A 14,585-nucleotide genomic window follows, 5' to 3' on the forward strand; every position below is an offset into this window, starting at 1 on the left:
GCCATTAAAAAGAATAAAATATTGCCATTTGCAGCAACATGGATGGACCTAGACAATACTGTATGCAGTGAAGTAAGACAGACAGACAAAGGCAAATACTATCTTATATCACTTATATGTAGAACCTAAAAATAATACAAATGAATCTATATATAAAACAGAAACAGACTCACAGACATAGGAAATAAATTTCAGGTTACTAAAGGGGAGAGAGAGAGAGAGGGAGGGACAAAATAGGATTATGGGATTAACAGATACAAACTCAGTTCAGTTCAGTACAGTCGCTCAGTCGTGTCCAACTCTTTGTGACCTCATGGACTGTAGCACACCAGGCCTCCCTGTCCATCACCAACTCTTGGACTTTACTCAAACTCATGTCCGTTGAGTCAGTGATGCCATTCAACCTTCTCATCCTCTGTCATCCCCTTCTCCTCCTACCCTCAATCTTTCCCAGCATCAGGGTCTTTTCCAGTGAGTCAGTTCTTCATATCAGGTGGCCAAACTATTGGAGTTTCAGCTTCAGCATCAGTCCTTCCAATGAATATTCAGGACTGATTTCCTTTAGTATGGACTGGTTGGATCTCCTTGCAGTCCAAGGGACTCTCAAGAGTCTTCTCCAACACCACAGTTCAAAAGCATCGATTCCTCAGTGCTCAGCTTTCTTTAGAGTCCAACTCTCACATCCATACAAGACTATTGGAAAAACCATAGCTTTGACTAGACAGAACTTTGTTGGCAAAGTAATCTCTGCTTTTTAATATGCTATCTGGGTTGGTCATAACTTTTCTTCCAAGGAGCAAGCATCTTTTAATTTCATGGCTGCAGTCACCATCTGCAGTGATTTTGGAGCCCAAAAAATAAAGTCTGACACTCTTTCCTCTGTTTCCCCATCTATTTCCCATGAAGTGATGGGACCAGATCCCATGATCTTCGTTTTCTGAATGTTGAGCTTTAAACCAACTTTTTCACTCTCCTCTTTCACTTTCATCAAGAGGCTTTTTAGTTCCTCTTCACTTTCTGCCATAAGGGTGGTGTCATCTGCATATCTGAGGTTATTGATATTTCTCCCAGCAATCTTGATTCCAGCTTGTGCTTCTTCTAGCCCAGCGTTTCTCATGATGTACTCTGCATATAAGTTAAATAAGCAGGGGGACAATATATAGCCTTGACATACTCTTTTTCCTATTTGGAACCAGTCTGTTGTTCCATGTCCAGTTCTAACTATTGCTTCCTGATCTGCATACAGGTTTCTCAAGAGGCAGGTCAGGTGGTCTGGTATTCCCATCTCTTTCAGTATTTTCCACAGTTTATTGTGATCCACACAGTCAAAGGCTTTGGCATAATCAATAAAGCAGAAGTAGATGTTTTTCTGGAACTCTCTTGCTTTTTCCATGATCCAGAGGTTGTTGGCAATTTGATCTCTGCTTCCTCTGCCTTTTCTAAATACAAACAGATACAAACTATTATACATAAAATAGATAAGCAACACAGATTTATGTAGGGAGGATCCCCTGGAGGAGGAAATGGCAATCCACTTCAGTATTCCTACCTGGAAAATTCCGAGGACAGAGGAGCCTTGTAGGCTACAGTCCACGGGGCAGCAAAAGAGTTGGACATGACTTAGTAACTAAACAACAGGGAATCATATTCAAAACCTTGTAATAACTTGTAATGGAATACAACCTGAAAACAAAACTGCATCACTTTGTGTCCTGTAATCACAGGACCCTAAAATGAGAAAAACTTACAAATGTAAAGTTTATAACAGAGAAAGCACACACTATATATAGCAAGGGTATGAAAGTCAAAATATACATCACAGGGACTTCTCTGGTGGTCCAGTGGCTAAGATTCCACACTCCCAATGCAGGGGGTCCAGGTTCAATCCCTGGTCAGGGAATTAGATCCCACATGCTACAACTAAGAGTTTGCATGCTGCAACTAAAGATCCCAAATGCTGCAACTAAGACCTGGCACAGCCAAAACAAAACAAAACAAAACAAAACAAAAAACATCACAGTGTATGATTCATAGTAGGGGTCTAGAAAGAACAAGTGTAGGGTTCCATTGTTTTTTCCCCTCTGGTCCCACCAGATGTTTTGTACGCATTTTGTATCTTCCTGCCCCAGTGCCTAGAATCAGCCATTTCTTCAAGGAGCCCTGATTCCATTTATGGGAGAATGGTGTTTAGAAAGAAAGATCTGGATGTGAGGTGTGCTTCCTACTTTTGGGGTATAACTGTTTCTAAGCCATTTCAGCAGCCAGAGCCAGAAAATATATCTAAGTATACTATCTGATATTTATAGACCTATCTATATTTCTGTATCTATTTACCAACTGGAGTACAATATTTATGTATAGTTCTTTTTGTTGACAGTCTTACATTAGTTAAAACATGGGCTTTTATAAACAATATATTGACAAACATTATTATACTAGTTTCAGGTATATAACATAATGATTCAATATAAGTATATATTGCAAAATGATTCCCACAATAAGTCTAGTTAACATCCATCACTATACATAATTACAGAATCTTTTTCTTGTGATGAGAACTTTTAAGATCGACTCTCTTAGCAACTTTCAAATATGAAATATAGTACTGAACTATTGTTAAATGAAGCACAAAATGATTCGTGTAAATGAAGTGGAAATATATAAAACAAATGCAAATTAAGAGAAATCAAAGATGAAAATACATTAATAGATGGGGCTTCCTTGGTGGCTCAGTGGTAAAAAATCTGCCTGCCAGTGCAGGGAACATGGGTTTGACCCCTGGTCTGGGGAGGTTCCACATGCCACAGGGCAAGTGAGTCTGTGTGCCACAACTAATGAGCCAGAGCTCTAGAGCCTGTGAGACACAGCTACTGAGACCAGGTGCCACAACTACTGAAGCCTGAGCCCTAGAGCCCATGCTCCACCACAAGAGAAGCTACCTCAATAGGAAGCCCGTGCGATGCAACGAAGAGTAGCCCCTGCCTGCCGCAACTAGAGAAAGCCTGTGTGCAGCAACGAAGACCCCGTGCAGCACTAAATAAATAAATAAAACGGTGATATGGAAAGACATCCATGTCCTAATCCCCACAACTGTTGAATGTTATGTCATATGACAAAGGGGATTTTGCAGATGTGACTAAATTAAAAATCATGTGATTGAGAGACTACCCTGGATTATCCAGGTGGGTCCTAAATGTAATCACAAGAGTCCTTAAAGAGGGCACCAAGAAAGTCAAAGGAGATAGTAGGAGACCCGAGAATGGGAGCAAAAGGTTGGAGTGATGTGAGGAAGGAGTCACAGGCTGAGGAAAACAGGCTGCCTCCGGAAGCTAGAAAAGTCATGGAAAATGAATTCTTCTCTAGAGGTTCAAGAAGAAACCAGCCCTACAACACCTTGACTTTTATTTAGCCTAGTGAAACTGATTTCAAATTTCTGGCCTCCAGAATTGTAAGAGAATAAATTTGTGTTAAATTTTTATAGCAGCAACAGGAAACTAATACACATATCTTTAGTTCTGCCTTTTTCAAAATGCCATATGAGGACTTCCCTGGTAGTACAGTGGATGGGAATCCGCCTGCCAATGCAGGGGACATGGGTTGGAGACCTGTCTGGGAAGATCCCACATGCCAAGGGGCAACTAAGCCCATGAACCATAACTGCTGAGCCCAAGTGCTGCAACTAGTGAAGCCTGTATGCCCTGGAGCCCATGCTTTGCAACAGAAGAGGCCACTGCAATGAGAAGCCCATGCATCACAACTGGGGAGTAGCCTCCACTCTCCACAGTTATAGAAAAAAACCCTTGTACAGCAACAAAGACCCAGCGAAACCAAAAAAAAAAAAAACCCATATCAATAGAATCATAGAGTACTTTTGGGTCTTTGGAGTCTGGCTTCTTTTGCTTGGCAAAATGAAGTTAAGATTCATCAATGCTTATATTATGCATACTTTACCACAAAAAGAAAGATTCGTTCATTTTGTTGAGTGAATCAATAGATCTTTCCTTCTTATCACTGACTAGTATTCCATTGTATGCATGCACCAGTTTGTTTATGGGTTTCCCAGGTGGCAAAAGTGGTAAAGAATCTGTCAGCCAAGCAGGAGATATGAATTCGATCCCTGGGTCGGAAAGATCCCCTGTAGAAGGAAATGGCAACCCACTCCAGTATTCTTGCCTGGGAAATCCCATGGACAGAAGAACCTGATGGGCTACAGTCCGTGCAGTCACAAAGAGGCAGACATGACTTAGCAACTAAACAGCAACAGTAATCAGTTTGTTTATCCATTCACCTGCTGAAGGACATCTGGTTGTTTCCAGTTTTTGATAATGATGCTATAAATATTTGCATACACGTTTGTGTGTGTACATAAATATTCATTTCACTTGACTATTAAAACCAGCTCATAGGTATTCATAGCTTTTAGGACATGGAGATGTAGATTTAAATAGCATTACCAGGGAAACATATTACTAAATAATACAAATAAACAAACAACAAAAAAAAAACAGGCTTTTTAAGGCCAAGGTTACTTTTACAGAATAAGCCATAAGTTCTCAGTTCCAGATGTCTTAGACATAGCATTTTAAGGACATCTTAAGAAACCAGAATATTGTCTTCTTATTCTGTTGCTGGGATTTCTTACAACAGCAGTTAGGGGGGCCTATGATTTTTTCAGACTAAATGCTGAAATTTCATTATTTAGAACTATGAGAAATAAGGACAATTCTAAGAAGTTTAAACTTACTATGGAAAGGAAAGGGGCAAAACAGAATTACAAACAATTGGAATAGGAACATATAATGTTATCCATCTACGGTGTAAATAGGAAAAAACCTAACAATGAATATTTGAATTTCTGGTTTACAATATTGGCAATCCATTCACTCCTAGTCCTTAGTATTGTTTGCTATGAAACTTTGTCAAATGGTTTCATGAAGTCATTAAAATGTACCTGTTCTTTTTCCAACAGATATGCAGTGATACTTCTGCCAAGGGAGTTTTGCCTGAATAGAGAAAAAAATAAGACATTCAAACATAGAAGTGGCAACATTTTCCCCTATAGCACCAAAGCCACAGAGGAAGAACTCTGAATTGCAACACTCAATGCAAAATCAGGTTCATGTCACATAATCTGCAAAAGGTTTATAAAACCAAAGCATTTAACAAATATTTGTCAGGGTATGGGATTTTCTCCTATTTACAAGCTAACAAGTTAGCCTGTTAACATTTCCTGGATGCCAGCAGCACAGTAAGCAGTAGCAGCACCATCAGCATATTTGTGTGGGTTCCCCACAGCCCTAAGCCCAAAAAGAGGCCATGCAGAGGGCCAGGTGGACATACTATGCACACAATGCATGTCTCCATCACACCAAAGGACACTGGCCTTGGGGAATTGACATCTTATATAGCAAGCTTGCTGTTTACCCCAGAGGGAAATATCACCTCCTCCTTCAAGACAGCTCCTTGCACATACAGCGCAGAGAAATGAGTCAGGTAAAGTGGTCAGGGCCTTGCATTCTTGGCATATAAAGCAAGAATGAGCAGGGACACTCTGGGCTGTGTCAGATTGTATCTCCTTATACTATGCCCAGAGAGAAAAGAGGCCATCTCTCCTCCCACTTGAAGTGAACAGTAAGATGTACTGCCTGAAGTTTTGCCCCTAGAAATACCTTCTGCCTTTAGCTGGTGCCAGCAAACTGCAAAAACCAGGCCTGTGCTTTGTCTCTGTTAACCAGTCATAGAGAACTCTCGGGAAGCCATAAATGTGGATTAAGTGAGAAATAAATTGATAGGATCAAGTACCATAGGAGTTTAAGACACCTCTCCAGGCAGTTTACTGGTGCCTTCTGACTAGCCTGGACTTAATCGTATATATAACATTATCATTTTCAAACAGAATACTGGTGTCATATCCAACTTTATGCTTCCATGGATTAGATAACATCTCGTTTCTAGTGGTCCTTTCAAGTGGCATATCTCACTCTCCTTTTGCCTTCCAGATCTTCTGTCCATGCTCTCGAATGAGTGAACCTACCCAGAAGCCAGAGAGCAAGGAAATCTATTGATCCAATCCCTTCCCAGGGCACAGCAGAGGCGGAGAGGGTGGAGTGAATCTGGAAGGGCAATGGAAGATATCCAGCACAGCCCATAAATGGCATTGATGTCATTGGTGTGATTTTCTAAAACATTAAACCATTCTTGGTAAGGTTCCAAACAAAACAACACATACCCCTTTCAATTTACACAGTAGTTCCGTTCCTGGAAAATTCCAGGATATTAAAACTGCTCAAAAAATACTTTGAGTTATGCTCGCTTCAGCAGCAGTATACTAAGATTAGAATTATACAGAGAGGATAAGCATGGCCCCTGCACAGAATGACATGCACATTTGTGAAAGCATCTCATATTTTTAAAAGTAAATTTTAGAAAAAAGTACTTTAACTTTACATGTAAATGAGGTTAGGCTTAGGCTTGGATGACCACAGATAGGTTTTTCATACACATGGATGGCTAGAGGGACATTTGAAAATTATGTAAAACGGAGGAACATTCATCCCTGTACAAATGTCACAGACACTGAAGGACACATGACATTCTTGGCTCCTGCCCTCTAACTGCCAGGAGATCCCTGCCAGGGGATTCCTGTCAATCACTGTAACAACAAAAATAGCCCCATGTGTTTTCAAAGTATACCCTTGATGGCACTGCCCCCAGGGAGACCCACTCTCCTAAGGCGAAACATTCATCCTTACAGAAATTGAGTTTGATACTTCACCCTTTAGTGGCTGGGGGAGACAACAAATAGAAGAAATGACTTCTCGATTCATGGCTCCTTGTTCAGTCCAATATACAGAAGTCTCTGACCCAGCTACCAAACACTTGCTGCAATTTCTAGCAACATGGAATTGTGAACTTGAATTTTATGATTTGGTATAAATAAAAAGTAAGAAAACAAATGGATGCAAAGCTCAAACTTCACAAGGAGCCAGGTAAAGTTTATAAATAACCACATTTATGTCACTTGAAATTAAACAATAACATTTTTCTACTTTTAACTTATATATATCTATTTTAAAATTTTGTTTCTTTTTTCAGCTGCACCGTGGTGCATGTGGGGTCTTAGTTTCCCCATCAGGGATCTAACTTGCACCCTCTGCTTGGGAGCATGGAGTCTTAACCCCTGGACCACCAGGTAAGTCCCTTAACTTACACATTTTAAGTAACACATACATGTTATATAAAATTACAAAATCTAGACACAAAAATAAAAAGTAAAAACATCATACTCTGTGGCAGACAGAATAATGGCCCTCCTCAAAGATGCCCATGACCTTATCCCTGGAACCATTTACATGGCAAAAGGGATTCTGCAGATGTGACTAAGTGAAGGATTTTTTTTAAATCAGAGGATAATTGCTTTGCAATGTTGGTTGGTTTCTGCTATACAACAACATGAATCAGCTATATGTGTACATAAATTCCCTCCCCCTTGAGCCTCCCTCCCACTCTACCCCCACCCATAAGTGAAAGATCTTGAGATGGAGAGATTACCCTGAATGATCCATGTGCGCTCAATGTAATCACAAGGATTCTTAGAAAAGGGAAGGAGGGGAATCAGAAGGCCTCATAAACCTATAAGAAATTAAGTTTGTATTGTTTTAAGCTACTAATTTGTGGTAATTTGTTTCAGAAATAAGAAGAAATTCATAAACACCCCCTGCCACCCGTCACAGAGATCCACCATTGTTAACACCTCAGTATCTGTACTTCAAGAGATTTTCCTACGCTATTATGTGTATGTGTGTGTGTGTACTTTTTCCAAGGATGTATCACAGTGTACATGCTATTTTATAACCTCCTTTTTTAAGTCAACAAACTCCATCTTTCCATTTCATCAAATACCTAAACCATATTAAAAATTTCCCAAATAACATAAAAATGCCCTTATCAGTTGTTTTATCCAAATCATGATCTGTTCAAGGACCACCCACAGCACTTAATTTTTAGGTATCTTTTGTTATGATCTTGACTATTGAAGAGATGGTCCTACAGTTGTTCAGAGCAACCTGCCACCTTCTGGGTTTGTTTAGTTTCTCTATTTTGAACATCATTATTAAATCATGGGTTTTCACAGAATTCATTTGTTTCCATTAATTGCCACCATTAGTCTTTATAATGTTCTAAATGTTATGACTATGGCCAGTGGAACATAACCCCACTGATTTTTGAGAACATTATGGATTGCAAGCATAAAAGATATCCCTAGATCTCCTTGTACTTTCCCTGTCCCAGCCCTGGAATAAGCTCTTTCTCCAAAAGGACCTAGCTTCCCTTTAAGGGGAATGGTCTTCAGAGGCTACAACCTGAGCACGAGGGAGTGTTCGTTAGTACTGAGGTGACATTGCTTTTAGGTCATTTTAATGGACAGAGCTAAAAAAAAAAATACATAATTGTGGCAGACAGACTTTATGGTGGCCACTATGATCCCTGTCTTCTGGTGTTCATACCTTTATGTACCTACCTTCTAAAAGTGGGAAGAACTATGACTTGCTTCTGGTCAGTAGTATGTGCCAAAGGTGAAAGGATGCACATGATCATATATATATACATATATGACTATAGTATGTATGACTAACACCCGTCTTGCAAGGATACTATCTCCCTTGCTGGTTTTAAAGAAGCCAGCTGCCATGTTGTGAGCTGCTTATGGAGAAGGCCACTTGGGTAAGCATCTAAGAGCAGACTTTGGCTGAGAGCCAGCAAGAAACTGAGGCCCTCAGTCCAGCAGCCTACAAAGAATGAAAGGCTGCCAACAAACACGTGAGGTTGGAAGCAGATGTGACCACAGCGCTGGCTGACACCTCGATTGCAGCTTTTTAGTCCCTGAAGCAGGGCATATAACTAAGCTATGCCCAGACTCCTGACCCACAGAAAGTGTAATATAATAAATGTATCTTGCATTAAGCCTCTAAGTTGGTGGAAATATTGTTATGTATAATAGATAACTAGCACACTATTTAATCATGGATATACATGAATATTTTCAATTCCATTTTAATATTTCAATGTTTTCCTCAATTTCTTGGATTTTATCCTAATACTTTTACCAATAATGGAACTGCTAGTCCTGTCCTCTGGAGGACTACACACTAAATTGTGAATGAAAGACTGAAAATGAGGGATCTCCTTTCCATTCTTCCTCTCTTCCAATGGGAAAATTTATTCACTCATATTTTTTTTCTTATGGCCTTACTCATTAAGTAAACTAATACTTTTAACCTTGGGATTCCTTTAAATTGTTACTATAAATTGTAATATTTCCTGTAAATATAGTACTTTATGGTTTAAAACAAATTTGCTCATGTATAAGTTTCTATAATAAATTTTGGAATAGCATTCAATTAACAGCCATTTGATTTAGGTAAAATTATCATACAAATTATCTACTTCTCACTAACAATGTTTATTTCCCCAAACAAGGTATATCTACACTTCAAAAAAAAGGTTTCAACAATTAATACACTGTTTGATTCTTCATATTTTTAACTCACATATTAAATAAAAATTCAAAGTCCAAACTCTGAACAAATACTTACGATGAATAAAGAGGTCCCTAATCTAAACCAATCACTTCTTTCTTGGAATATTTAGCAACAAATATTTAATTCATAAAATTATACAACCACATTTATATTTCTATTATTTTTGCTCAAAAATTAAATGCTGTCAAATGTCTTCTTGAAATGATGTTATTTGTTGTTATTGTTCAGTTGCTCAGTCATGTCCGACTCTTTGCAACCCCATGGACTGCAGCACACCAGCCTTCCCTGTCCTTCACTATCTCCCGGAATTTGTTCACTCATGTCCATTGAGTGGGTGATGCCATCTAACCATCTCATCCTCCATTATCCCCTTCTCCTCTTGCCTTCAATCTTTCCCAGCATCAGGGTCTTTTCTAATGAAAAGCTCTTCTCATCAGGTGGCCAAAATATTGGAGTTTCAGCTTCAGCACCAGTCCTTCCAATGAATATTCAGGGGTGATTTCCTTTAGGATTGACTGGTTGGATCTCCTTGCTGTCCAAGGGACTCTCAAGAGTCTTCTCTAGCACTACAGTTCAAAGGCGTCAATTCTTTGGTGCTCAGCCTTTTTTATTGTTCAGCTCTCACATCTGTGCATGACTATTGGAAAACCCATAGCTTTGACTTTACGACCTTGCAGGCAAAGTAATGTTTTGCATTTTTTTTTTTAAATCTAGGTTTGTCATTGCTTTTCTTCCAAGGAGCAAATGTCTTTTGGATTCATTTTGAATACTTGTCGATTACTTTCAGGTTCAACACAATATGTTATAGAATAATTCAGCCTGACAAAATAACATTTCCCAAAAGTACTATTTCCAGTAACAATTTCTCTGCTGAATAAAATTGACAGCAAATACTGTAAAATATCTCACAACCACTTGGCACACGGATCAATATTACTATAACATATTTTAAATAAAGTAGCAGTACTGGCTTTATAAAAGCTTGAGGAACAAGTTTCTCCTGACTAAAAATACCATACCCACCAAGAAAAAAATTGTTATTTAAATCAAAGAGCTTTCTGGCACAGCTTCACATATTCCTTAAAGCACTCTTTTACATCATGAAATTTTTATCTGGATTAATAATGCACTGAAGAGGCTAAAGCTGAAACTCCAATACTTTGGCTACCTGATGTGAAGAACTGACTCCTTAGAAAAGACCCTAATGCTGGGAAAAATTGAAGGCAGGAGGAGAAGGAGATGACAGAAGATGAAATGGTTAGATGGCATCACCAACTCAATGGACACGAGTTTGAGCAAGGTCCAGGAGTTGGTGATGGACAGGGAAGCCTGGCGTGCAGTAGTCCCTGGGGTTGCAAAGAGTCAGACACGACTGAGCGACTGAACTGAACTAACTGAAGAGGCTAACCTTGAGAAAAGGGTATGGGTTTTATTTATCTCTGTTCCCTAGTATAGAAACTGGCATATTAACTTAATTAACGTTACATAAATGAATGGATAGTTGGGGGAAGGAAGGAAGGCAGGCAAATGATCCAATGACATGGCCTTAAGTGGCTTTAAGTTACTCTGAAATATATTTAAACACCTTAAAAGGAATAAAGAAATACAAAGCAATTAAGGACTGAAGGAAGCTAGCCAAAACCTTAGTGAAAGCTGCAGATTTCCATGAGCCAGTTAAATAAGGATTAATAGGCTATAAACCCAGAAATGAGGATTATGTGGTCTATAGATACAACTCTTACTCTGAAATTTTGGAATCCATGTTATTTTATCTATAAAAGGGGAATTAGTCTAGCCTTTGAGACCGCGATCTACAGCCCGGATCTCTCAACCTAGCCAGTGTCTGGCCAACAACAACCTCTGTCAAGTGACAATTATCACAAAAGAGCACAGGTTCAACTGGGGCAATACTGCCCTCTAGGGAGAATTTTGGAAGTTTGTGGGTATTTTTTCTTGACACATTGAAGTGAAGCTGCAAAGCATTAATGATAAAGGAGATCTTGAAGGTCACAAGAGAAAAAAAAACACTAAGAAACTAAGAAATGAAAATCAGAATATCAGAAGATTTTGCATCAGCCAACAATTGATACCAGAAGACAGTGGAATGATATTTTCCAATTGAAAAAGGGAAATTATTAGTAACGTAGGATTTTATACCTAGGTAAATTACGATTGTAAAGGCAAAATAGAGACATTTACAGACATACAAAGAAGTAATTTACCACTCACAGGCTTTCACTAAAAGAAACACTGTGGATGTACCAATTTCTGGTACCAGACAAAAAAAGAATAAGCCCACTACAATCTCTCTCTTCCACTTCAAACAACTAAAATTTCTGGGGGAAAAAACAGAACACAACAAGCAACTACTTGAGAATCCTGAAAAGTAAGCAAAGGAGGTTAATTGAGAAAAGAACTAAAAACTTTAGGAAGTGACCCATACAGGGATGAGTTACCAAATTTTTACCTACATTCTGTCCCAACACTGATCAGAAGGAAAGTCTCTAGCAGAGCTACTGTAGACAGTACAAGGAGAAAAAAAAAAATCCAAGGAACCCCATAGTTTGGGCCAGAGGTCTGAGAAAATGTGCCCCCCGAAGCTGGAAAGTGTAGAAGGAATCACTTTAAAAATTCTCACCCATCAGAGGACTTTAACAGGATCCAGATTCTTACTTTAGGTTCAAAATATTCAGTATACAATCCAAAAGTACTTGACATACTAAGAATTAAGAAAATGTGACTAATTCCCAAGGGAAAAGACATTCAATGGTTGACAAATCCAAGATGATTCAGATGTTGAAATTGACAAAAACTTTAAAGCTGTTATAATTATGCTCTGTGAGGTAAACACACCCTTCAAATAAATAAAAAGATAGTTCGCAGCACAGTAAAAAGAAACTATAAAAACTAACCATTGGAAATTTTAGATGACAAAAATACAATATATGAAATTAATATATAAAATGAGGATTATATGGGATATATTCTTACTTTAAAGTTTTGGAATCCATATTGTTTTGTCTATAAAAAGGGGATTAGTCTGGCCTTTGAGCTCATGAGAAACTGGAGATCTATAGCCCAGATCTCACAACCCAGCCAGTCTCTGGCCAAACAGCAACCTCAATCAAATGAGAGAGCAATTACCTCAAAAGTGCTATGGGCTCAATGGGGGCAATACTGCCCTCTAGGGGTCATTTTGGAAGTTAGTGGGTGCTTTTTCTTTTTTTGATACATTGGCATCAAACTGTAAAACATCAGTGATAAAGATATATATATGGTGAGAGAATGATTGATTTTAAAGAACTGGTTAATGCAATAGTGTGTGTGTGCTCCGTCTCCTCTTTTCGACCCCATGGACTAAAACCTGCCAGGCTTCTGTCTGTGGAATTTTCCAAGCAAGAATATTGAAGTGGGTTGCCATTTCCTCCTGACTCAGGGATTGAACCCATGTCTCCTGCACTGGCAGGTGGATTCTTTACCATCTGCACTGCCGGGGAAGCCCAATGTAATAGTGGAGGCTGCAAAAACCAAAATCTTCAGGGCACAAGAGGAGGCTGGAGACCCAAGAAAAAATTGATGTCACAGTCTTGAGTCCAAAAGCAGTCTAGAAGCAGAATTCTTTCTCTTTAAGAGAGGGAAATCTTTTCTCTTGAGGCCTTCAACTAATCAAATAAAACCCACCCACATAATAAAGGATAACCTACTTTATTCAAAGTCTGCTTATTTAAATGTTAACATATTTAAAAATATCTTCATAGCAACATCTAAACCAGTTTTTGACCGAACACTGGGTACCATAACCTAGCCAAGTTGACACATAAAAGTAACCATTACGGATGGCAAAGGAAACAATTAGTGAGATTGATGATAGATTAACAGAAATTATCCAATCCAAAAAATGGAAAGAAAGAAAACTGAAGAAATTTAACAGAACTTCAGAACTGTGAAAAAATACCAAAGAGTGTGTGTATACCACTTGTACCACTGGAGTCCCAGGAAAGCAGAAAGAGATTAGTACAGAAAAAATATTTGAAGAAATAATGGTTGAAAATTCTCCAGATTTGGAGAAAGACATAAATATATAAAGATAAGTAAAAACCCACAACAAGATAAACTGACCAACAAAAAATTCTGTTCATTCTTCTCTATTACACATAGAACATTTATAAAGAATAATCAGATATAAATGACAAATGAAGTCTCAACAAATTTCAAAGCATCAGTATTAGCCTTAACCCTGATGGAAAACAACTATAAGAAGAAATTTTAAAAAATTTAGCCAATTATACCTCAATTAAGCTGAAAAAATGTTTAGAACTCTACAATGCTGCTAAATGACTCATAGGTTTAACAGTAAATCATGATTTGGCAAAGGATTCTTAGGTATGACACCAGAATCATGAGCAACAAAAGAGAACATAGATAAACTGGACTTTATGAAAATGAAAACCTTTTATGTTTCAAAAGATACCATCAAGAAGATGCAAAAACTCAAAGAATGGGAGAATGTATTTGCAAATCATAAATCTGATAAGAGCTTTGTATCTAGACTATATAGAGAACTATTACAACACAATAATATGAAGACAACCCATTTTTTAAAACGAGCAAATGATATGAATAGACATTTCTCTAAGGAAGATATACAAATGGCCAATAAACATACGAAAAGATGCTCAACATCACTCATTATTAGAGACATGCAAATCAAAACTACAATGAGGTATCACCTCACACCAGTCAGAATGGCCATCATCAAAAATCTACAACAAATAAATACTGGAGAGGATGTGCAGAAAAGGGAACCCTCCTGCAAAGTTGGTGGGAGTGAAAACTGATACAGCCATTATGGAGACCATTATGGAGGTTCTTTTAAAAAACTAGGAATAAATCTACCATATGACCCAGCAATCCCACTTACTGGGCATATATCCTGAAAAAAAAACACAATTCTAAAAGACGCATGCACCTCAGTGTTCACTGCAGCACTATTTACAATAGCCAGGACAAGGAAGCAACCTAGATGCCTATCAACAGATGAAT

At 38.3% G+C, this 14,585-nt stretch overlaps 1 non-coding gene across 1 annotated transcript; it reads left to right on the forward strand.

Annotated features, from left to right (window-relative positions):
- Positions 1–6,306: 6,306 nt before the first annotated feature.
- On the forward strand, positions 6,307–6,411 carry LOC138072055 (U6 spliceosomal RNA). The gene has a single exon (XR_011144210.1). It is a non-coding gene; the product is annotated as a U6 spliceosomal RNA (small nuclear RNA).
- Positions 6,412–14,585: the final 8,174 nt, after the last annotated feature.

The sequence above is a fragment of the Capricornis sumatraensis genome, chromosome X (genome assembly GCF_032405125.1).
Source record: "Capricornis sumatraensis isolate serow.1 chromosome X, serow.2, whole genome shotgun sequence".
NCBI classification, from domain to species: Eukaryota; Metazoa; Chordata; class Mammalia; order Artiodactyla; family Bovidae; genus Capricornis; species Capricornis sumatraensis.